At 35.5% G+C, this 24,682-nt stretch overlaps 1 protein-coding gene across 16 annotated transcripts in view; it reads right to left on the bottom strand.

Moving 5' to 3' along the window:
* The window catches only part of HDAC9 (histone deacetylase 9), a 1,049,458-nt gene that overhangs the window by 268,903 nt on the left and 755,873 nt on the right, over positions 1 to 24,682 (bottom strand). The window lies entirely within an intron of this gene.

Below are 24,682 nucleotides of genomic sequence, written 5' to 3'. Positions count from 1 at the left end.
TTTATTCCCTCCATAACCCTTATGTTCCAAAGTCATACATGATTTACTTATATATTATGTTCCATATTTATTTTTTCACTGCTTCTTCCCACTAAATGCAAGTTCTCTAGGGAAGAAATGTTTATCTTTTTGTTCACAGATATATTCTGGGAACCTAAAGGAGTGTCTAAACAGGGGTACCCAATCTTTTGGCTTCCCTGGGCCACACTGGAAGATGAATTGCCTTGGACCACACATAAAATACACTAATGATAGCTGATGAACTAAAAAATCAAATCACAAAAAACATCATGTTTTAGAAAAGTTTACGAATTGGTGTTGGGACACATTCAAAGCCATCCCAGGCCACGTTCAATGCTGTCCTGGGCCCCATGCAGCCCATGGGCAGTGGGTTGGACAAGCTAAAGTCTAGCACATGGTGGACACTCAGTAAATAGTTGTTGAATGTTATACTCAGTGATGCCCTCTCTGGTTTTTTGTGATTGCAGGTCAGGTTTTCTTGGTGCCTCACTCTTTCTCAGCCTCTGCACATTTCAAAAATGTATGTAAAATACCTCTTTTAGTGCAAGGCCATTTACATATCTACTGTGGCTTCACAGTCTATGAGTTTTACTTTACATGTGAACATCAGAAAATCATACTTTCCTTTCTTACCCAGCTGGTTATAAATCTCTCCAGACACAAAAGCAGAATGGCGATGATAATTACAAGAATATGCAAATCCTCATTTAATTCATTTTTAATCTAGAAATTATACAACTGTAATGAGGAGAAAAGGAAAAAATATGGGCTAAAATACTTTCACACCTTCAGAAAATGTGACATATATATGATATGGCTGATATGGCTTCTATTTCTTTCATGTTTTGCTTATTGCAGTCTCTTAATCTACTTTTCCCTTTCTGTCTCCTTCTCTATTCTCTCTTCTCTACTCAAAATCAATTTCCTCTTATCTTGCCCTATTTTTATTCATTGATTTAGATACATTTGTAAGCTAGTTTTTGGTTTTTGTTGTACAAATTAATTATCAAAATGGGAACTCTTGTCAGTATGAAGGAAAACATTATTCTCTAACCATCTTGCTTTGATGAGCACTGGAACACTGTATGAACCAGATGGAGAGGGGGAAAGGTGAGGTTTCTCCAAAAGTCTTCAAAAACGGGATTATATTCTGCAATGATTTCTACTGTGTGCCACCTCATAATTGAATTATCTGGCTTCGGTGTGCAATTGTAGGGGGTTAGGAAAATCACTTGATTCCAACTCAAGATATTCAATTTCTGTTCTTGGAACTGCCTCTGCTTAGGTAACCTTACTAAATTGTCTAAGTTTCAACTATTAAATAGGAGTGGAGGGATTTATTTAGATCAACTCAAAAGTCATATGCAGCTCTATTATTCTATTTTATGTCCCAGATCTAGTACACCAAAAGGACACATTTTTTCCCCCTTCATATTCTCTTTCTCTTGCATTTGATAAGAAAAATTGTTGCTTGAAACTCAGCATCCTTGCTGATCAAAGTCTTTGCCTACATACCCAATGATTTGCCCCTGTCCTTTCATATCAGTTCTGAAGTGTGTCTTTCCTTCCTGATGCTAGTAGAGTGGAGAGCAAACTATTTCACTGCAAGAACAAAGTTTGCATGAACAATACTTTGGGGGCAGAATTATCACTTGTAAAGAGATTGGAGCTCTAAATCCAACACTGTGATTCCATATCATTTCACTACATCAAAACAGCAATCCTAAATATAGTACTCTGTGTTTTTAAATGAATCACTGATGAGAATTAGGAACCTATATACAAATAGCACATATATATCATAACACAATTTAACTAGGAATATGTATGCATGTGTGCATTCACATATATTCTTAGTCCAGAAAGTGTATCCTTTTAGTTAGTTTTAAGTAAGTTTATATTGCTTTAGTGCTTAAGAAGCCAATGCTAATTTTAAATGCTATGTTTTTAAAAAATAATGAATACTTGAAGGCAATGAGGGACTTTCCTTGCCTAAGATGTGTCATGTAGCCAGTAACATTTCTGACTAATTCTGAGATATTGCCCAATGTGTCTCTGAGCTAAGAAATGAGAGAGAATTTTGTCTCAACAGTATCTCTTCCTGACTTTGGGACATTGTCAGTGGGCATAGTATTAGTATATTTATATTATTATATTTTGAATGCCTCTGAATACAGAATGATGCTGCCTGCTTAGGCAAAAATCCTGTATTTACACAAGTCAGAACAAAGTATTAAACTTCGTTTCCTTATATTAAGACCATTGGATAACCGAAGAAGAACGTATGTTCAAAGAAGGAACAATCCACTTGATTTAGGCAAAAGGCAGACCAAGCCCCTGCAACATATTATCTTTTCAAATTTCTATAGCAACCTGGTGGTTGTAAAACAATGCCATAATGAATAGAAAATAGAACACAAAAGACAGCAAAATGTTCTTATAACTCACATAGCAGAGAATTTTTAGAAAATTCAGAAAGGCTGATAATTATTATTTTTTTTTCAGATGGGCTCATAGCAGGAAAAATGTCTACCTAAGTCATTAGTGTATTTCTCCTCCAGAGGGACAATAAGATGCTAGTGACACTTTGCAAACTTAATTATGTGCCTATTTTTTGTTATTACTTTCTTTATCCAAAAAAATCCCTGAAGAGATTATACTACCAACAAATCAGTCAGAGGGATTTCTCTCCTTTCGGTGGGGTGCAATATGGAGATTAGTACACATATTGCATTTCCCATTACCCTATGACCAGCATATTCTTTTTGCAAAGTTTCAAATTAGCCTCTCTTTAGTCTTTGCACAAGTGATTGCATTCCATAAAATATTATTACGTAAAGCCAAAGGACCTTGGCTAAAATTTAAACTCAGTATTCCAATAAAATCATATGTATTTCTCTCTTTCTCTCATATATACATGTGAGATTGTTAGCCTTTATATTTTTTCTCAAGAGGAGAGAAGAAGAAGCTTTGTAGGCATAAAAATAAGGAAAAAGAAAGGTCAAACATTACTGTAAGTAAATGTTCTGTGGTTTATAGAATTCACAAAACAAATTACAGCATGACATCCTTTTCAAGGAACTGTTTGTGTCTTTGGAAAAAGTGTGTATTATTTTTGGTGAACTCTACCTTTTGATGTGGCCTTTCTGAGGAAGGCAGCATCATCAAGTTTTTTTTTTTTTTTTTTTTTTTTTTTTTAATTGCGTAACAATGTGAGATGAACAAGACAAAAGGCAAGCTCATTTAGTAACACATTTTTCTTGTTCCCTGAGGCATAGCCAGAAAGAGACTGAGAAGGAAGATAGAACTTGGGGCCTGAATTGAGTTCGGAAGTGCCGTCAGGCTGTCTTCTCAATCAGGAGAGCAGCCCAAGATCAAGGGGTGTTACTTGTATTCATATCTAAAATAACAGGAGAGTAGGATTAATTCCAAAACTAAAAAAATAGCTTATTTATGTTGGAGGCAAGCAAACTCTTTTCTTCTAGCAACAACAATAAAATTATCAGCTTTTTTGACAATGTACTACGTACCAGGCATGACGTTAAGAAGTTTATACATTCCTTCTAATGCTGCAGTGCTCACAATATACTGGAAATTATGTATTTTCATCTCAATTACAGATAATAAGACTAAGACTTAATGAAGGTAAGAGAGTCAGTCAAGTTGTTTCAGCAAATGACTGACAGAATTGGGATTCTAACTCAGATCTGTCTGAATCCAAAGATCATGCTCTCAGAAACTTGACAATTTTACTACCTTTTAACTGCATTTTGAATTAAAAAATCAGTGTTTCTAAATGCTCTGATTCTATGAGATAATTAAGGCATATCATATGTATGGAAGTAACCACTTCAGTGTTTCTGTGAAACACTGAAAGGAAGTAGGTATGCCACTCCCATTTCACAGGAGATCAGGAGATGGTAGAAATGAGACACTGCTGCCAGTATCTATTCAGCAGCAACTTATTTCCAGGTACAATTACAACTGCAATGTTCATTCCTCCAAGTATGAACTTTCCATGGTGACATGATAGAGTAGTTTTATTAGTCACGACAAAAATATATGCTGATTAGTTAGACTGTGGATTGTCACTTGGATTAGCATGAGAGCAATTTCTGAGTAAAGTACATTCAAACATTCTAGATAGAAAATAATAATACAAGCTGATCTGGTTATTTTGGTGTCCCCCACCTAAATTTCATCTTGAATTGTAGTTCCCATAATCCCCACTTGTCATGGGAAGGATTAGGTGGAGATCATTTAATAAAGGGAGCAGTTTCCCCTATCCTGTGCCTGTGACAGTGAGATATCATGAGATCTGATGGTTTTATAAGGGACTTCCCCCTTTGCTGGACACTCATTGTCTCTCCTGCTGCCCTGTGAAGAGGTGCCTCCCACCAAGATTCTAAGTTTCCTGAAGCTTCTCTAGCCATGCACAACATGCAGCCACGTGAGTCAATTAAACCTCTTTCCTTTATAAACTACCCAGTCTTGGGTATTTCTTCACAGCAGTGTAAGCATGGAGTAATATACTGGTTATCCTTTTTTTTTTTTTTTTTTTTTTCAAATATACAGCTGTCTGGCTCCACATGCTAGCTTTCTAAGTGATTTTTATTTTTTGAAAAGAGGATGTTATGGTGGTATGTGGACATTGCTGTCATGATACTGTGGCATGCTAAATGAACCATTAAACAGCTGGCAGAATCTGAGACTTCAATGGATAAAATATTTGAAAATTAATTTTCTGTTGTGCATGTGTATTTGTTTTAGACTAAATAATACTCCACAGTTATGTACAGCAGTACTACACCCTCATATTAAAAAGATATAGCTTGTTTTTAGAAATCTTTTCAATGGCAGATATTATGTAAATATATTCAAATTGGTTTGTATATGTCATATTCCCATTTGAAAAAAAAATGCTGAAGCTGACTTTCTCAAGTTTGTCTTATACATAATTTTTTCATTTACTAATTTCTTCCTGGAGTATTCATTGAACAACTACACTGAATCTCAGTGCTAAGGTGCCAAGTGATAGATTTCATACTATCAGGACAGATTGCTATGATCCCTATCCTTAACAAGTTCAGGTGGCATGGATGAAGCAGCTCTGTAAATACATTTCTTCCAGTTCAGAGGCATACATTCATTAATAAAGATACTGATTTTTTTTTCTTCCAGTCAATAATTATTCTAAAAAAGCTATAAATGTAGACATAGAAAATGAACTTATTAATTATTCTAGAGAACAGAGACAAGGTTTTATAGCTAAAACGATACTTTAAATGGCTGTTTAAACAGTGGCTTAGTGGCTTTCAAAGTTCTCAAACCACAACCAACAGCAAAAAAATACATTTTACCCCATCAACCAGTACACACACACACATACACACACACAACTAAAACATATTTTGTGAAACAATACTTAACCCTCTTTTGTCTTCTATTACATTCTATTAAAAATGCCAATTGTGACCCTCTAGATTGATTTAATAAACTTTTAGTGAGCTGCAACTCACAGTAAAAAAAAAATTAAAAAATTAAAAAAAGAGAAGCAATTATTCAATGAAAGAAAATACTTCCAGACAAAGGAAAGAGCATGTTTTAGTCATAAAATTACCAAAACCATGACACACAGAGAAAATCATAAAAATTTAAATGGAATTCAATCATGACATATATGAGAATGAAGAGGTGAAAACTGGATTGAAGAAATCAGATAAAGGAAAAGATAAAACTGAGAAATAGGAGAAGAATATAAGACCAGAATGTGAATAACTGCACTGTTATTTCCTTCAAAGGCACTTTATCGTTTGACAACAGTGATCCTTAAGGTGGCAAATGAACACCAACTTTGCTTCAGGCAAAGGCAGCAATGTGAAGAAAAGATGGGAATGCATTGAGATGAGAGGGAAAATCACAGAGACCCAAATCGGTGTTATATTTGATTGTATTGTTCACATTCACCAAAAAAACTTAATAGAAAGCAATTGATTAAATAAGTTGTGCTACTTCCAAAGATAAATGCACACAAATGTTTTTGTTTCCTGCCATTTATATCACAAACTAATAAACTGAAATTCAGGGAAGCAGCTAATGTATTCATACATTTGTAATGTATTTGTAATATACATTCATAAGGTAGATTTGTAATGTATTTGCAACATTTGTAATGCATTTATAGGCCTCTTTTTGCCCACTCCAAGTTCAGTGTAAGAAAAATAGAGGTTCTACCTACATAATTTATAAAATCAATCATATTAACACCCTTTATGGGCAATTTCTATGCAGCAGCCATGAGTGGTACAGAGGAAATCATGTGCTCAAGTCCCTCTGCTCATCATAGTGACCAAAACAGCAAAAGAGATTTTGATTTTTAGGGATAGATTCTTATTTTAGGGATTAAAATAATGCAGTTAAAAAAATCTAATCAATTACTCATAGTTTCTTGAGGGCTGTGAACCTGTAGCCTGAACCTATGATGCAGTATCTCTCAAGACCAAAATATTACAAGAGCATTCTTTTCAAAACATGCATTTTAAGAGAACAGCAGGATTCAGCTCACATAACTAAAGGCCTGCTCCAAAGATCCAACAGATGTTGGGTCTGTGTGCAAAGCAAACAACAGCCCCGCTAATGTGGTCTGTGCTGAATTCTTTGTAATTAGACATCTATCCCAGTGCAGAGTCAAGGTCATTAAAGTAAAAGGCTGTAATGCTTACAATTATTTTGCTCCTTGTGTTTCTCTGCATGAAGTCAAGGAAGATGACGGTGCACAGAAGTAAAAGAAGGAATGTTTCCATTACTGCAAAGGTCTCTTGGTACCATAAAGGCTGGGAAACAGAGACCAAGTCGGCAGTAGAAATCAGCTACCGTTTGGTTAGACAGCTTGACTTGGATTTGGCTAAGAATCCCTTCTCTCTCTTTTCTTCCCTTCTCCACCTTCTGACCTATACAAGGGAAACATTAACTGACAGAATGGCAAGCAGAAAAATAAGGGGCTAGCAACCACAGACTAATTAAATTTAACATATTAAGAAGTGGTGAAACCACAGGCAGCTGAAAAGAAGTGCTCAAGTTCGGCACGGCCACCATTCTTAAACATTAGTGGGTGCCATGAACTGTAAACAGTGTTCTCAGAGGAAAAGCAGGAAAGGCGTGCTCATGATAAGACTTAAAGCAAAAGACTCCAGATAGAAATGAGGTGGACAGAGCTACTAACAATGAACCAGGATAAATAAAATAATAAAATAACAGTTGCACCTATTTTCTTTAAAAAGAGGAAATGTGCATTTATGTCAGGTTCACAGAGAATGTCCACTGGTCAATCTTTCAAACTCTCTTCTCATTATAATAACACTATGTTAGCTCGAGACAGATTTTTAGGGGGTGTATAGTAGAAGAAGTTTGTTGCACGTAATTTAGTTTAAAACAAGTCCTGAGCTGGAAGTCTTGAAACCAGTCTGTGACATTCACTGGTTGGGTGATAGAGACATGTCCTATTACTTCTCAGGTTTCAGAGTTGGCTTTGGGAGTGTAGAGTACAGTGGAATTAAGGGATCTCTTCTAGCTAATTCTTTCTATCTCTAAAATCTGACACCAATCACTTAGCAGCCAATTGCATACATTTTCCCCTTATATTATAAAAGCATTATTTTAAACCTTGGTGATAATAAAAATATTTAATAATAACAACCCAAGCCCTGGCCAATTTATACAGGCACTAACCATGTTGCCTGCCTTGGGGGTTTAAGTACACTGCCCAAATATATAGACCATAGAAGCTATAACATCAATGACTGTGATAAAAACCCATGTTCATAAATTACAGCATTTATTGAAAATAATGTCATTTACAATTTTTGGGTTTTTTTTCTCTGCTATAGTGGCTCCTTACTCTCACCCATTTAAAAAATTGGCCCAATTTGATTATTTACTCTTCTATTAGACTTTTATATTTTTCTCTATTCAGTATTTTTTTATTTTAGCATTCCATACTAGACTAGAGACTTTGTATTCTATCTTTACTTGCCTTCGTTTCTTTCTCTTACAGCCATTTCTATATTTTCTCTACCTTCCTATTGACTCTTCTTTTGATTTCCCTTTCTGTCTAACTGGAAATGCTCCTGAATTATCATAAACTTATTTTTCTTTCCAGTAAGATACACCAACAGCTTCTGTATTAATTAAATGACCATTATCAACATCATTATAATCATGATCACTACCTTGAACCCCATAAGAATATCAGTTAAATAATATCTGTAGCCAAGATATCAAAAATAAAATTCAATTTTCAGCTGCCAATATATGACAGCAAATAACATATCAGCTGGCAGATAGAGCTAAGCATTTGTCAGAAATGTGTTATAAAAGTACCTTTACCTCTCATCTTCTTGTCCCGCATATTAGCAACTATCTGTTAAGTGACATGCTTGTCAAATACACATAGGTACACTACATTACGTACATTTCTGGTGAAATCTTCCCACACAGCAATGAACAGAAAAATAGAAGTATTATTGTATTACTTTCTTAACCTTGTCTTTAAAAAGTCTTTCAAATACAGATGACTATTTACTTATACTAGAGGAATTAAGAGTATGTCACTATGTTGCAAGCAAGTAAACTACATTTTCCTTGCCTAATTCCAGTTTTACTAAATATTACAGTCAGCTGGATAATTTACAATTAAATCAGCAGTTAAGAGAACCAGACATGTGAATTATTCCCATGTCTAATGTTTTTCATCAGATAGGCAACTTTTGAGAAAAATGCCAGTCAACTAATTTTTAAAAATATATTCATTTGACTTATTTAATTTCCTTGGAATTTAATTATATAATCATGTTGTATAGGTATAGGTAAACATACGCTAATGAAATCTAAGAATTGAAAAGATTCTTTCTGTTGCCCTTAAATTCTATTAAAATGTCTAGTTCTGTATTAGTAGAATGCTAATGACAAACAATGAAAAGCTAAACTCCCAAATTATAACACTTTGAAAGAGACACTTTAAAGATGACACATGCTTGATTCCCATTAAGATAGTAAGAAGTCTAATATTCAATTTATAAAGATGTTCTGAATATATTTTGTGAATTTGGGGATTACATTTTCAGAAGTCAAACAAAACAATATTCTTAATTACAGAACAAATTATCTTACAACTGATGCTCATTTCTTAACATTCTATTATATTACCGATCTTAATGGCTTTATAAAATTTTCTTTTGATAATTGGTAAGAAATCCCTAAACTCATTTTTTCCCTAATGGAATAACCCTACCCAGGGTCACCTACAAATGTATTCTGGTATAGACTGAAATCTTCCATTTGTTTTAATAAATATAATCATGCAAAAGTCCTGGACATATTTATTTAGTATTTTTAAAGTAGACTAGGATGTCAAGGGTATTTTCTCTGTTTAATTTCATTAACATAAATCACTCTGCTTAAGATGAAACACCATACATGTGAACCACATTAAAGCAACTCTACCCCTTCGGAGGCCAACTCACGGACTAGCCTCAGACCACATTTTGAAGACGTTAACAAACAGGTGCAGACCCTTCACACCAAACCCCAAAGAAAAGTGTGTGCTCCCCATGTAAACACTGATTGCTCCCCCCATCCCTACTTTGATGTGTTTGGTTTGGATTGACCTCATTATTTTCCTCGATGGATCCTTTCCTCTTACATATAGTTTCTTCTTCTTTTTTAAAAATCTACCTTAACATACACTGGAAAGAAAGAGAAAGGAAGAAACAATCTTTTACTTTGATCTCAGCATGTACCCTCAGATGAAAAATGTATCCCCGTTGAATTTTTATGTCAAGATCATTCCCTGTCAGTGCAGTCTCTCTAAGAAATCTCCTACCTTTGTAGAATTTCTCTGCTTCTCTTCACTACCCAGCATAGCCATTAATTTTATCTAAGGCTCATTCATGGTGTAATGTCCATTGTTTCACTCCAATTAATGGCCACGCAAGGCATTAGGACAATATGAAGCAAGGCACATTTACCATAAAGCTAATGAAGCTTAATTTTTAAAAGTCTCTCACTCACATGGACCTTTTCCAAGTCCCTGTTAAATATGTTTAAATTTTTGCCTTTGCATTATTCCTTTGAAAGAGAGTTCCTGTAACTGTAAAAGATTAATATCCACAAATCGGGGCCAGCCTCAGAATAGGAATGTTAGTAGGCCTGTGTTATCTGTAATCATCCCTCTCCTCCCCTGACTCTAATCGTGCTCAGGTTCCTGGACATGCCAGGGGAACACTGGGCTACTCACAAGGCTTGAGTTAACAGCCGTTTCCCTTATCTGTGTTCTCCTAGTGCATGGTCAGTATTTCAGGCTTTGTTCATTCTCTAAAATTGTCTTATAGTAATTTTTACTCCCAACCATGACTGTTGTATACTTCTATGTTTTTCTTCATAGCAACTAGCTCACTGATAAGTACATGGTAGAAAGTTAGCCACTTTTAAGACAGCTTTATGCACACTCATACTCATGAAAGATACCTCAATGCACCAAAGGCTAAACTGAGACACTGACAGGAGCCAGAACAGAGGTGTACCCATTCTGCACCCCTCAACAGCAATGTTAGAAGGGCTGTCTCTGAGGACAAGTTTCCAACAAACCTTGTTTCCTAAGGTAGGTGCCACACAGGCACCTACCTGCCTGCAAGCGGGGAAGAAGCATTGCTGAGTAGCTGCTGCTGTATTTTTAAAAATAAAGAAAATCTAATGAATCTAAACATTCAGGAAGCTAACTTTGATTGGATGTTTCCATAAAAGAAATAAAATGAAAAATAATCTGCTTTCATAAATGCAGTTTACAAAACAAGTATAATTAGACATTTGGTGTTAATGGAATTTTAAAAAGTAGATTGGATGATATAAATCACTAAAACAACTAACATTTCAGGAAAAGCACATCATACAAATGTAGGTCTTAAACTTACAAGGGCACTCTTTGAAAATTAAAAATGCAGTTTCATAGGAAAGCAAAAAAAAGAAGATAATTACTAAGCGATAATACTAATGCAAAGCACCTGTATCAGTCCGTTTTCTCACTGCTATATAAAACTACCTGAGGTTGGGTAATTTATAAAGAAAAGAGGTTTAACTGACTCACAGTTCACCATTGCTGGGGAGGCCTTGGGAAACTTACAGTCATGGTGGAAGGTGAAGGAGAAGCAAGGCACATCACACATGACAGCAGGAGAGAGAGAGAGCAAAGAAGAAGCTGCCAAACACTTTTAAACCATTAGATCTCCTGAGAGCACACCCACTCTCATAACAGCATGAAGAAATCGCCCCCATGATCCAATCACCTCCCACTAGGCCCCTCCCTTGACACATGGGGATTACAATTAGAAATGAGATTTGAGTGGGGACATAGCCAGACCATATCAGCACCCAAGAAAGCAGAATGGTTAGATCAGGCATCCCCAAACTTTTTACACAGGGGGCCAGTTCACTGTCCCTCAGACCATTGGAGGGCCGCCACATACTGTGCTCCTCTCACTGACCACCAATGAGAGGTGCCCCTTCTTGAAGTGCGGCAGGGGGCCAGATAAATGGCCTCAGGGGGCCGCATGTGGCCCGTGGGCCGTAGTTTGGGGATGCCTGGGTTAGATACTGCAGCTCAACTGCTCCTCGCGGAAATCTGGTGAGAGCAGAGACCAGCTGCTGCCAGGCAAAGGGTAGCACGGCAACCATGAGAACTGGTTACTTCTCACCATACTTCAAAATCCACTCCTGTTTCTCTTGGAAATTGCTATGGTCTAAATGTGTCCTCCACAAATTCACATGTCAAAATCCTAACTCAGAAGGATATTAGGAGGTGGGGCCTTCGGAAGGTGATTAGACTATGAGAGCAGAGCCCTCAAGAATGGGATTAGTGCCCTTGTAAAAGAAAACCTACAGTTGCCTCACCCTTCCATCATGTGAGGATTCCGCTAGAAGGTGCCATCTATGAATGAGAAAGCAGCTCTCAACAGACAATAATTCTGCTGATGCCTGAATCTTGGGCTTCTCAGCCTCTAGAACTGTATAAAACACATTTCTGTTGATTATAGGCCATCCACTCCATGATCTTTTGTTACAGCTGCCTTAATGAAGTAAGACAGGAATGCACTCAGTTTTCCACTTTGAATTAATGGTGAGGGAAGCTTCTATTCTAGACATGTGACTAATTTCCTGTGTGATTTTCAAAAGTACCCTGTCCAATTCATAAGGATATTTGAGGACAAGTAAAATATGACAATAGATGCAGAGTTTTTGAGCTTTGAGAAAAAGACACTTCTTCAAAATGTTTGGCTCAGGAAAAATCTACTAATGGTCCACAGAAGAAAGCATTTTGTAGGTTTACTCCTCCCCTACACTGTCATTTTTGAGAGGTCACTGTCATACCTCTGCCTCTCCCAGAACAAGAAGCCCAAGAGTCTGTGACCCATGAATATTCCGTATTTCAGCCACACCATGATTGCCCAAGCACACCCCATATTCAGATTGTTGGAATAAGAATCAACGTGCCAAGAAAAGCTGCATGATTTTGTGTTATTCAAGGAAAGCATTTACTCTCTCTTGTGAACCTATAAAATGTCATAAAGTCTTATTTGTCATAATGCTATTCATGACTTCTGAATGCTTCCATATAAATAATGCTTTTTGTTTGCTTGTTTGTGTTTACTTAGGCTTTTCTCCCATTTATATAATTCAACCTATATGAATACCCTAAAGACACTGGTTGAATACTTAACATATGCAGTAAAATGAAAGAGTAATTTAAGCAGACTGATAAGGACTTTGCAGACATACTGGTTTGATAGCTGTAATATCTTTCGAATAAATATGTGATAACCACAGCTGTGGTTTAATAAAGTTCAGAACATCTGTACATCTACAAATGTTATCTTTGGAAACAAAATGGCATTGCCACACCATGATACATATAGGGCCCACTCCTAAAGCCAAGTTCTTTTCTAACTGGAAAAAGTAATATATTTTAATATTTAATGTCTTAATTCAGGGTGTGCTTTCTCATCATAGAGAGTATGAACTTAATGGAAACTTTCCCCTTTTTGACACAAACAAGTATTTTTTTTCCTCAGCAGAATGTAGTTATGAATAACAAGTGAAGTCTTTAAAGTCTGTAAGCCCACAAATGGATTTACCCATAAAACCAATTATATGTTCATACCGTCATTAGCTGCTAATTGTGAGTTTAAGAAAAAAACAAAGCCACCTTTTTTATATATCGTAGCTGATCTAGAATAAGTGTGGTAGATACATGCCCATACTTAAGCTGAAACAAAATATACACAGCTGAAACAAAAAATATATGACTGTAAGTTATTACCAATTTACTATAATTTTGAATGGCAGTAATTTTACCCTAAGAAAATTCACAGTAATTTAACAGTGATAGCAAAGGAAACTGACACTTTTCCCTCTCTTGTTAATTCTGTTTCTCCTCCTTTTCTTCTTTGTCTTTAGGGTGTGTTATCTAAGAACTACTCAGATGTAACCAGTGGAAAATGGAGGAGACTATCTGTAAAATTTGAACTGTGGTGTGCTCAGTTTATGTGATAATATGATATTACAATGGAATGTAATATAATATATTTATTTTATTAAATTGACTGAGAATCTTAAGGGCAGATGTGTTTTACTTACTTCTATTTTATCATGTGTACTGAATTAATCATAGACTGTTTACCCACTAAGTTTGCCACCTATAACTATCAGAATTTTTCAAAATGTGTTCTACAGAATGTTAGTTTTCATGATATTTATAAGTATTGGTTAAGGAGACGTGGGGAGCTGGGAGATCCATAGTCAAATAATTTAAAGAAAGAATGTGTTAAATAATGTAAAATTATTACTGGAATTCCTATAGTTGTTAATATGCATTTATATATTATATATCTTCAATAAGAGATTTTTCACTATAAAATATTCTTTATTGTTGAGAAACACTTGTTAATACTTCTTGTACCTAGTGTTTAACAGAATACGGTTTGGAAGGTACTTTTTTGGTAACTCAAATTTAAGCCCATTAGTGGTTTGTTTGGTCTCTCATGTTAAAGATCTTTGTAGTGCCTGTCTAACTCTGTTCAGGCTGCTATTAAAAAAAAAAAAAATTACCACCAAGTGTGTAGTTTAAACAACAAAAAAATAATTTTCTCACAGTGCTGGTTGCTAGAAGTTCGAGATCAGTGTGACAGGATGGTTGAGTCCTGATGAGAACACCCTTCCCAGATTGCAAACAGTCCTACCTCACTGCGTGCACACACGGCCTTGTCTTAGTGTGTGTAAATTGAGAGAGAGCAAGGAAGCAAGCTCTCTGGTGTCACTGTTTAAAAGGGCACCTAATCCCATCACTGCAGGGCCCCACCTTCAAGATTCCATCTAACCCTAATTACCACCAACAAGCCCACTCCAAACACAATCACATTGAGGGTTGGGGTTCAACATTCATGTTTTGGGGGAACACATTTAGTCCATAACAGTCCCTAATGAAAAACATATATACTTAAAATGAGCTGAGTATTATTAGATTCTTCTGATCAGAGCGATATCATGTTCATCACTAGCAAAAATCTGCATAGGGTCTCCTTCATTCCACTTAAGAAAGGTAAGGAAGCAGAAGCTCAGTTTTGTCTTCCTACTACTGGTCTCCCTGGGTTCCTAACATGGTTCCTTAGGCCCAGACACACATCGCCATAGTGGAGACTTAGGACCCAATCCATTTGTGCACAACAGTACCCAGAAAGGAGTACTGGATAAATGGTTTGCAGGATCACGGATGAAATCGGATCACATTAATGTCAAATTTATTTAAATGCAAAAAATACTCAACTTGTTCTTTTATAACAAGCTAAGTCTGATAGTATTGCTCATGACTTCCCTAACCAAAGGTGACAAATAGGGCAGGAAATAGGACTGGACCCCATGTCCCTGGGCTTTCATAGCATAACCAGATCTTCTTGTCAGAGAGAAATAAGGATTGAATAATTACTAGTTCATTCGGATGCATAATCCATTTTACCAGCTGGACCAAAGGCAGAGCAGCAGCAAGACTGGGGAGGATGGAATCCTTAGTAACACCACAGCTGACCCCTCAGAGGGAGACTTCCTCATTTTTGCTTCTTGGCTTCAAACTGGATTGGGAGCACTTCTGTGCAACCACTTTGTGAGAGACTCTAGAAGCTGGGATTTAATTTTGTAGACTCTCCTGAGATGTCTTTATTCCTCAGGGTGTCAGGACAACTCTAACACCACAGGAGGGTTCCTCACTTATTTCCACTTCAAAGGGGCATTAATAATAATCCTCCTTATTACAGAATCCAACCAGACCTTCTGGTGTGATGATTAATTGGGAGGTGTTACCCTTTTTTTTTTTTTCAGTGTATCATGTGCAATCATTTCAGCCCTTAAAAATAAACGTTCTCTCTTAAAAAAAAAAAAGGCGGGGGGAGGCACAAACAAAAATGTTTTGAAAAGTAATCACTTGTTTAAAAAAATGGAAATTGGGCTTCTGTGTTGTAAGGAATGTATGTGCATAACGGTGAAATTCAACACTGGTAAATGATCTGACTACCTCAAAGTGAAGTTTTTGCCTTCCTACAGTGGCCTTTAACCCTGCCCTTTCCTCCAATCTGAGAAGAGCTGATGTTGATGGAACATATAATGGCCCCTTTCCTGTGTAGTAAAGTCAGCAATAAAGCTTAGTAATTAAGGGTACCAGGGAGGCCCAGCCCAGCAGGCTAGTGCTGTGGCGAACACTTTTAGAACTTCAAACAATATCAAAGTCACTGAGAAACGGGCCTAGCTCAGTTCTGGTTTGAATTAAGCCTCACTTCCACACGCACTTTTCAAATCCAAGCTCAAACAAGAAAGCCAAGGCCTTCTGGATTTCATTAGAGCCAATTATCTTATCTGTTTCATCTCAGGCCTGACCCTAAGGCTGGCAAACAGCTATTCAGTGCATTCGTGTGGTTGTTTGAGAAAGCCTCTAGTCAGCCAATGGCCTGAGGACTTGCTAATTAAAACACCGTTGCCCCCCTGCCTCTAGTGATTAAATATTTTCAAGCTTTTGTAAATAATTTTTCCATTCTTTGCCCCAAGCCTCAAAGGTCCAATACATGCAGTAATTTATTTAGTTTGTCAGAGAATACTGTTGGAAATAGGGTTATAATGGAACCTTTGGAAACTTTTATAAGTCTTCATACTTCTGAAAGTGACAGTTTATAAACCAGCCAAATGTGTATACTGTTTCTGATGTAATTATGTCCTAATGGCCTTTCTCCTTTTGAAGTGATATAGTGTATAATGGGCTTACATTTTGTCAATAATCATATTTCCTCAAATGCCTAGATGACATCTAGGGTTGGAATTTAATGAGGTCATTCAAGTCCTAGAAATTATCTCAAGGTATATTGCCTTTAAGTTTTTTTTGTCTGAAGGTGGGTCCCAGTTGCAAAGACTAGCTTGGGAAGACAAGGACTTATCAAACTCTTGCTTGCTCTTTGTGGCAAGGAACTGCTAGGGAACATTATGAATTCTTTCCAGAGCCAAATTCTGAGGAATCAGTGAGTGATATGGTGATACCGCTCCAGAAAAGCAAATATTCAGGGAGGAGAAGAATATTTAGAATTAAAATCATTGAATTAAAAACTTTTCCCTTATCTAATTTACAGTCAGAATTATCTGAGCTAAGATATTATCTTGCAATTGGATTGTGGGCAGAGGGAAGACATGAAGAACTTTGTAGCTCTGACATCCACTAAACCCTTCGTAGGCTTAGTACACATCCCAGGAGGCCCATATGGCCCTAGTGACACAGGGCTTTCACTGCCCGCCCCCCTGCCCCCCCAGCTCCTGAGGCTTGCTATGGCCATGTGTACAGCAGTGCATGTGACTCCAAACAAACTCCTCCTGGAACAAAACACAGACAGAGCAGATGAACATCCACAGATACCTTTCTTCCCTCCAGTCCTGGGCACAGCCATGGAGGCTCTCAGCTCTTCTAGCCAATCTAGTCATCTTTTATTGGGAGGAAAATAAAAATCAAGGGTTTTGTTTGTTGTTGCTGTTGCTCTTTTTGAAGTATTACAAGAAAAATTTTCAGCCGGCTCATTAGCTGTATCTAGTATTCGCTAACACACCTATGAAAAAGCACTATGAGACCAAACAGCTCTGCTTCTGTTATTAAAATGACACTTTGGTCTTATCCTAAATAATAGGCTTTTAATAAAAACATCCACCAAAGGCAAACAATTAAACAATACATAAAGCACCAGGAGGCAACCTCGTGGTTAAGTTACAGTCTGGAGCCATTCCAAAGGAGAACATGTGGGCATTTTATAAGGAACAATACAATTCTCCAAAGTTATTATAAAACAACAAAATTTTAAATTGGGCCACATAAGGCCTTCAAGCTTGGTGCAGATTTTATGCTCAGCTCTTACAATGGGATGATTTCTTCATATTTTAATTTCTTCTAAAGCATGTTTAGAGAACTGTGCCAAACTCCCTCTCTCTCTCTCCCCTTCTGCATATGTGTATGTGTGTGTGTAACTTAGAAGAGAGACAAAATATTAATTTGTTAATTTTAAAAAATTGAGATTACATTAGCCGGTGAGTGATCCTTCTTTCATACCATTATTTTTTGATTCTACACATAATCATTTGATTTTTGTAACTGTCACATCCTCAAAAAACCAAACTAAATGGTATATATTAACAAACTTTTGTCAGACTTCAGTTCTCTGAATAATTTAGAATTTAATCAGTTAACTGAAATTGAGTAAGTAAAATATGATGCATGCCAGATTTTATTATTTCTGTTCCAGTCTTTTTCACCTACTATTATGGTGTCATATTTATCAGAAAGGAAGGCATCACTGAGTAATTTCTCCAATGCTGTTTTGATTTTAGAAATCCTGAAACATAATTTACAGTGTCAGAAACTTCTACAAGGGAGAGGACATGGGTATATAAAGCAAAATCAGAGACCTAATGAGGCAACTCTAAATCTAAGATAATTTCTGAAACTAAAAATACAGAAGGATAAGAAACCAGCTCTCTTTGGGTAAGAAAACTTTCAAATTATAAATCTGTGCCTGTTCTATTCTTGCTCTTAGTTTTGAATGAACTCTTCTTCATTTATTTGCTTTTGGCCTCTGTTCAGTAAAAATGTTCTTTTGTTTCTGAAACACAGTCCATTTCAGTAACTCCAGAATTGCTTTAATTTTAAAAGAGTTACAGACCAACTAAAAACATACATCCTAGGTGAGCCAACATTTTATTTTCAAGTGCAACAATATGCTTCTTTAATGGGAAAGATAATGTGTTCATGTTATTTTCTTGATTGCCTTTTCCAGTGTTCTGGGATGCAAAATATCCTCAAATTGAGATGTAGATTTAAAATTCTGCTGTACTTAAATGTGGACTGAATAATCTATTTCCCCTCTTCTCCTCTTCACTTTGAAGTTGAGATATGAGTGATAATGGGACAAATGCCATTTTGCTAAGTCTTCCCATTAGAAGTTTTGTCACCCTCCTATAAGCTCACCAGCCTCCATATGGCTTTACAACAGTAGTGCTGCTCTTTGGAATAGATGTTTAGACAACCAATACCCAGTACTACAGTGCCCACAAGAAAGATGGGCAGATTCCTAATGGATACAAGGACAAGCCATTACCCTTCTAGAATAGTGCCAGAAAAGTTTAAATTTCTGCCTAAATGAAAACAGATGTTGATTTGCAAGTTTCATCTATCCGACATCAAATCATTGGGATGAAAAATGGAAGACTGGGTCTTTACGTTTGATGTCATACAAAGACTTGAACTACTTTCGGAAAGAAAACAGTGTGAATTTCAGCTCTGTACCTCAGATGTAGCATCTGAACAAACCTTCAGGTGAGCAAAGTTTTCATGAGACTGATTCCTCCATGTGAGAAAGTCAATATATAAATTCCAATACTAGTAAGCCATTACATTTATCTAGTTCTCAAAAAAGAGACAATAAATTTATATTTATGGCATATTAAAACATTCAATCCCTTTTTTTCACATTATTTGTCATCTCAATAAATCTAGTTGTAGAAAACTTCAGATGTAAAATCATAGAAAAAGAGGGTAATTGTTCAATTTCAAAAAAATACTCTATGATCCAAAGACACTAAAATTTGGTTAATAAACAACTGTTCAATGAAGTAAAGGATAAGTAACTTTTATGTGTATAAGAACTTTATCTTACCAGTATATGAAACAAATTTAAAAATTCTCACTAGAACTCTGAAAAAAAGTGTGATTCTATACTTTATTAACTATATTTACCTTCCATTCTGGTCATCTCATGTCATCATTAACTACACCACAGTTTCATTATTACTAAATTAGCTTATTTAAGTCAATGAATTGATTTACGCTCCTTGACAGTCCCAAAAATCTGCTCTTTCTGGCCTAACAATGCTCCACAATATTATTCCATAAAATTATTTCATTTCCTGATATTTCAAAGTATTGAGAGGATTTTGTGCAAGGCAAGGGTTATATAATTTAGTGTTTCATCTGGAAAATAAAAACAAATCATTTTTAGGCATACAAATTACCTTTTTCTTAGAGAGAACTTCTAGAGAAAAGAATTAATGAAACAAAGCTATCCTTTTAATTAGTCCCCATTATTTGGAATTGTTAAATTGCTATACAGATTCTGAAAATTTTTGGCTTTAGAACATTCTAAGGCAGAGAAAAAAATACTGTCTTAAAATTTTTATAGCTGATCTGACCTTTTAAAAATAATAATAAAAATTAAGTCGTAGCATTTGATCTACTTTAAATAGTTCTTCACTGCAGATATCACTTCCCTTTCAAAACTTCAAGCACTTCAAGATACTTCCTGGACTTTTTACCTGAGCTCTGTACTGTCTAATAATATCATATCTCTTTGATGCTTGGCTCAAAAATCAAATTTGTAAGTTTCCCTAGGAAGACAGGTGTGCATAAGATCAATTTACTCTCAGGGTCAAAGACCAAAAATTCTAAGGGTATCTAGAGACACACACCTAGAAATTGTCATTTTTTGATGATGAAAATTGGTACAATATGTTGAACAGATGGAGAAAAAAATGTTCTTAAACTATATTTATTTTTGAAGCTAGAGAGCAGATAGAACTGACAGCTTTCTCAAATGTATTCCTATGGATTTTTTTTTTCTTCTGATCAGCTTTGATAAAACTTCTTGAAACATCTCAACATACTGAAAATACAGAATGGAATCTGGACAATGAATAATTGGCTCACACTAGCAATAAATTCATATGTATTGCTTTTTATTGAAATAAAACATTAATAGATGAAAATCATTACTGCTTTGTTACTAAGATTGACTGACAAGTTCAGATTTGAAGTCCACATCTTTGTTAGTCAAGTCTTTCAGAAAGAAAAAATGTGGGCTTGATTTGTGAGGTATGATAAATGGTCTGGGAAAGATGGTAGTGGGGCCAATTTGATATGTACGATATTTCATATTGGCAAATTGTTTCAAGAAACTCCACCCTCTTTCTCAAAATACATAATATCATGAGCTTAATATATTTACTTGTCACTAACAACTGAGAATTCATTTCAAGACTGGGAAGCATCAACCACAGCTCTCATTGACAAAATAAGATCCCAAATCATTTGACAGTATTGAGTATGACTTTTAGATGACAATGAAATAATGATTTATTTCAAAATTAAATCCAATAGTTCTTTTATCACCATACATTCTATTAAAATTTAATTTGGTATTTTTTTTAAGTTCAATTACATATACCTTCCACAAAATCTAAATGCATACATAAGAATATTTCTTTTAACAAAGATGAAAAAATTTATAACCCCATTGTAATTAGAATGGCTATCAAAAGGAAGAAAAGAACCAAGGATTTAATTTGATAGGCTCTTACTATGTCAGATGAAGAGAAGGCACATAGGAGAAGTGGCTTGGTGATATCAAGAGTAGTGAAAGTCTAAATTTTCAATTTTGGGTGCTTAATAGCTTAGATGTCCAAGCCAAAGCTAAATAGAGTAAAATGCATTGCAAAGACTTTTTCATTATGTTATTGTTTTATTATCCTGTACTCTTGACACAGGAACTACAGTTCCTGTATGGTTTGGGACCAATGAAGTACTGCTTCCACAATCACACTTGCTGCCATGAATTCTTGATCACTATATACCAGCAGTGTAACATCTGGAAACCTACCAAAACTCAAGAAGCATGGTAACCTGCTTCTGGAAAACAAGAGCACCTAACTCAAGGACTTGTAAAGATTTTTTAAAAAACAAACAACTAGCAAAAATTAAATCCTCAACAAATACTCTCTATTACCATGTTATTATTATATTGTTGTTTTTACAGTGGCATTATTTTACATTCACTTATCATAAAAATATAAAAAAAATAAGAACAATAACCAAAAACAGTATTTGCGTAGTTGTCATTACCAAGAGCGAATCTAAATATTTACTTATGGTCCCATTTTTTTTCTCAAATATAATTTAGAAACTCTTTTTCAGTTTATGCATACAACAAAAATATTTAGAATTTAATCTTCTAAAAATTAGCCAGAATAATGATGATATATTTTATAAAATAAGAATGAGAGGAAAAAAAGTATTTTACTTACTTATGAGCCCTGCCCCAAATTATCCACTGCCATTCCACGGTAAACCCAACCATTCTAAGAAATCTTTAGGCTGACCATTGCTGACAAGTTGTCCAAGGAGAACTTGCTATATGGATATGACTACAAAAGGTTTTATTTCATTCTGCGCTTGAGTTAAATGTCCTTTTTGGATTTTTGTTATAAGCAGAGGAGGATCCCAGGAAGCCATGATTCCTATATTAAAGACTCAGCATCAGGAACAGAATTGGCACTTTGACTGGTGAACTAAGAACAGAAAGGATATCTGGACAGATTTCTAATCACAGTTTTGTATTAATGGATTTTAATTTTGCTTATGTCATTAAAGCAAACAGATATGAACTCAAGACAGGAGAAAGAGATAGAAACTGGGCTGCGTGTATGTGCTCAAATGGCTCAACAGATTTAGCTATGCAGCAAAAAGATTAAGTTTCTAAAAATTCTAGTTAATGATATGTCCAAAATATTTTAGCAAAGCCTAAATTTAGAAGCACATAGCATTTTGATTAAATACAGCCATTACATAAGTTAATAAAATAAAAATCAGTAGTTTCCAATAACAGCCAAAATTTTGACTAAATATGTATTACCTCTACTAGACAACTCTCTCAAAGTCCCCTTTTGAGTTGGGATACTGACAGCCTCAGTGCAGGAGAGCCCTGCTGGATCAGAGTTTTCACCTGAGATGAACTTCCCTGAAGAGCTGATACGTACAGCTGCATTGTCTATTGAAAACACGCATCAATAACAAACATTAATTAAGGTAGCTACATACTACAACATTCTGATTTGAAAAGATGATTTTTAAAATTAGAACTTGTTTGCATTTAAAGAACCCATATCAACAGATCTATGACTTTTCTTTAGCTACTCCTTAGTATATATCAATGGGTCACTTTAATTATTTCATTAAAACGTGCTGAATTTAAGGGGCTTATATTTCTTTCCTTGAAATTAAAATGCACTACACAGGAATTATCCTCTATTCACTTATTTATTTATTCAATAAAATAGGCACAATTTCAAGGACTACTAATATTCATTGGAAATGGCTACTTATTTTTTAAACATTTGAAGATACTTTTCTCAGATTTAAACAGAAGCATGAGATTCATACTGTCTCTTCCCCACTATAAACAAACCATTCAAATGGTCTGACATAATCACTTTAACATTTGCAGTACTCTTAAAGAATTAGTCTTGGCCGGGCGTGGTGGTTCAAGCCTGTAATCCCAGCACTTTGGGAGGCCGAGGTGGGTGGATCACGAGGTCGAGAGATCGAGACCATCCTGGTCAACATGGTGAAACCCCGTCTCTACTAAAAATACAAAAAATTAGCTGGGCATGGTGGCACGGGCCTGTAATCCCAGCTACTTAGAAGGCTGAGGCAGGAGAATTGCCTGAACCCAGGAGGCGGAGGTTGCAGTGAGCCGAGATCGCACCATTGCACCTAGGTAACAAGAGTGAAACTCCGTCTCAAAAAAAAAAAAAAAAAAAAAAAAAAAAAAAAGAATTAGTCTTTAGAAAATATGATGTATCGAATTCCCATCAATGGACTGCGGAGAGTACAAAACCATTGAAACATCCTTTTGAAATGACTGAAACACAGATTGCTTAACAGGAATTCAACAAAAGATTTGTTGAATAAAGAGAAGTCTGACATTCTTATAACAAAATGAATAAATGTTCAGAGTTATTTTTAAAGTATAGTATTTGAGAAGCCAAGGTAGTTTCCTCAGACTTTTGCTAGGTTCACTTAATATTTTAGCTTGACAATGCTCCTATTGCCAACATTATTCCCTTTTCTTCTCTGATTCATTCATTCATTCATTCATTGACTCACTCAACCAAATATCATTCAATAGCTCTTCTCTGCCATGTTGTTCACTAGAGGTTTGTGCCTTAGGTTGGGAGCCTATGTAGGCACGAAGGTCTTACACTGGTAAAAAGTGACTGTGCTTTATTACTCCTGAGTATTTTAAGTCATAAAAGAAGAGAGTAGCAATGTGGTGTGACAAAAGGAGCATAGATTGTAGCATGATAAACTGAGTTCACATTATTGACCTTCCAATTAGTAGTTCTGTGACTTATATAAAGCACTTAAGAATTAGCTATAATATTTATAAAGTTTCTAATTTAGGACCTGGAACATAAGACCTTAATAAAAATAGTCATAATTATTTTATACAATGGTAACCTTGGAAATGTATCTTAGTTGAACATAAAAGATATTTGATACTGAATATTTTAAGAATGCTCGTGAAGAATCTTAAGTATACCCTTCAATTATTTCAGAGATGAATGACAAGTGCTTGGAAGAAATAACTAGTCATTTAAAATAATTTAGTTATTCTATTATATTTTTTAAATTATATTAAAGCTTATAGCACATGTGAAATGTTTGATTTGTCTATGATTTTTTTTTTTTTTTTGCCATAGAAAAAGCACATAATAGAAACCACAAAGGCAATATATGTGACAAATTCTGGCTGGTAAACTAAGCAGCCATCTTATATCCCACTATAAATGTATCTTGACAAGGAGAGAGGCTTTCCTTCAAATGATACTTATGACAGTCCAGAAACAATTAAAAACTAAGAAAAAAGAAAAGGCACCATTTGCTCTTTCCCCTCACCTCCATTTCTGGTACCCACACACAGATGCTAGAAAGCTCTTCTGGTTCAATACTAGGAAACAAGAATTGTATTAAGGATAAGCTTAGAAAATAATACTACATTAAAAATTATTTAGGAGGCTGTCTGAGTAAGCCCAAATTGGCAAAGGAGTGTATATGTATATAGATGGGCTATCTTTTGCCTGCATACAAGTTTACAATGCATGATTCACGTTCTTTCTACCAATCCCACCATGACGTTCTTGAGCCAACAGAGAAAGATCATTTCATGACTCCATGCATTCCACAGTCTACCCTCTCTGCTCAGTGAGT

This window comes from Saimiri boliviensis, chromosome 10 (genome assembly GCF_048565385.1).
Source record: "Saimiri boliviensis isolate mSaiBol1 chromosome 10, mSaiBol1.pri, whole genome shotgun sequence".
Lineage (NCBI taxonomy): Eukaryota > Metazoa > Chordata > Mammalia > Primates > Cebidae > Saimiri > Saimiri boliviensis.
The sequence above is the reverse complement of the archived record's forward strand: the minus strand, read 5'-3'. Positions and strand labels throughout refer to the sequence as shown.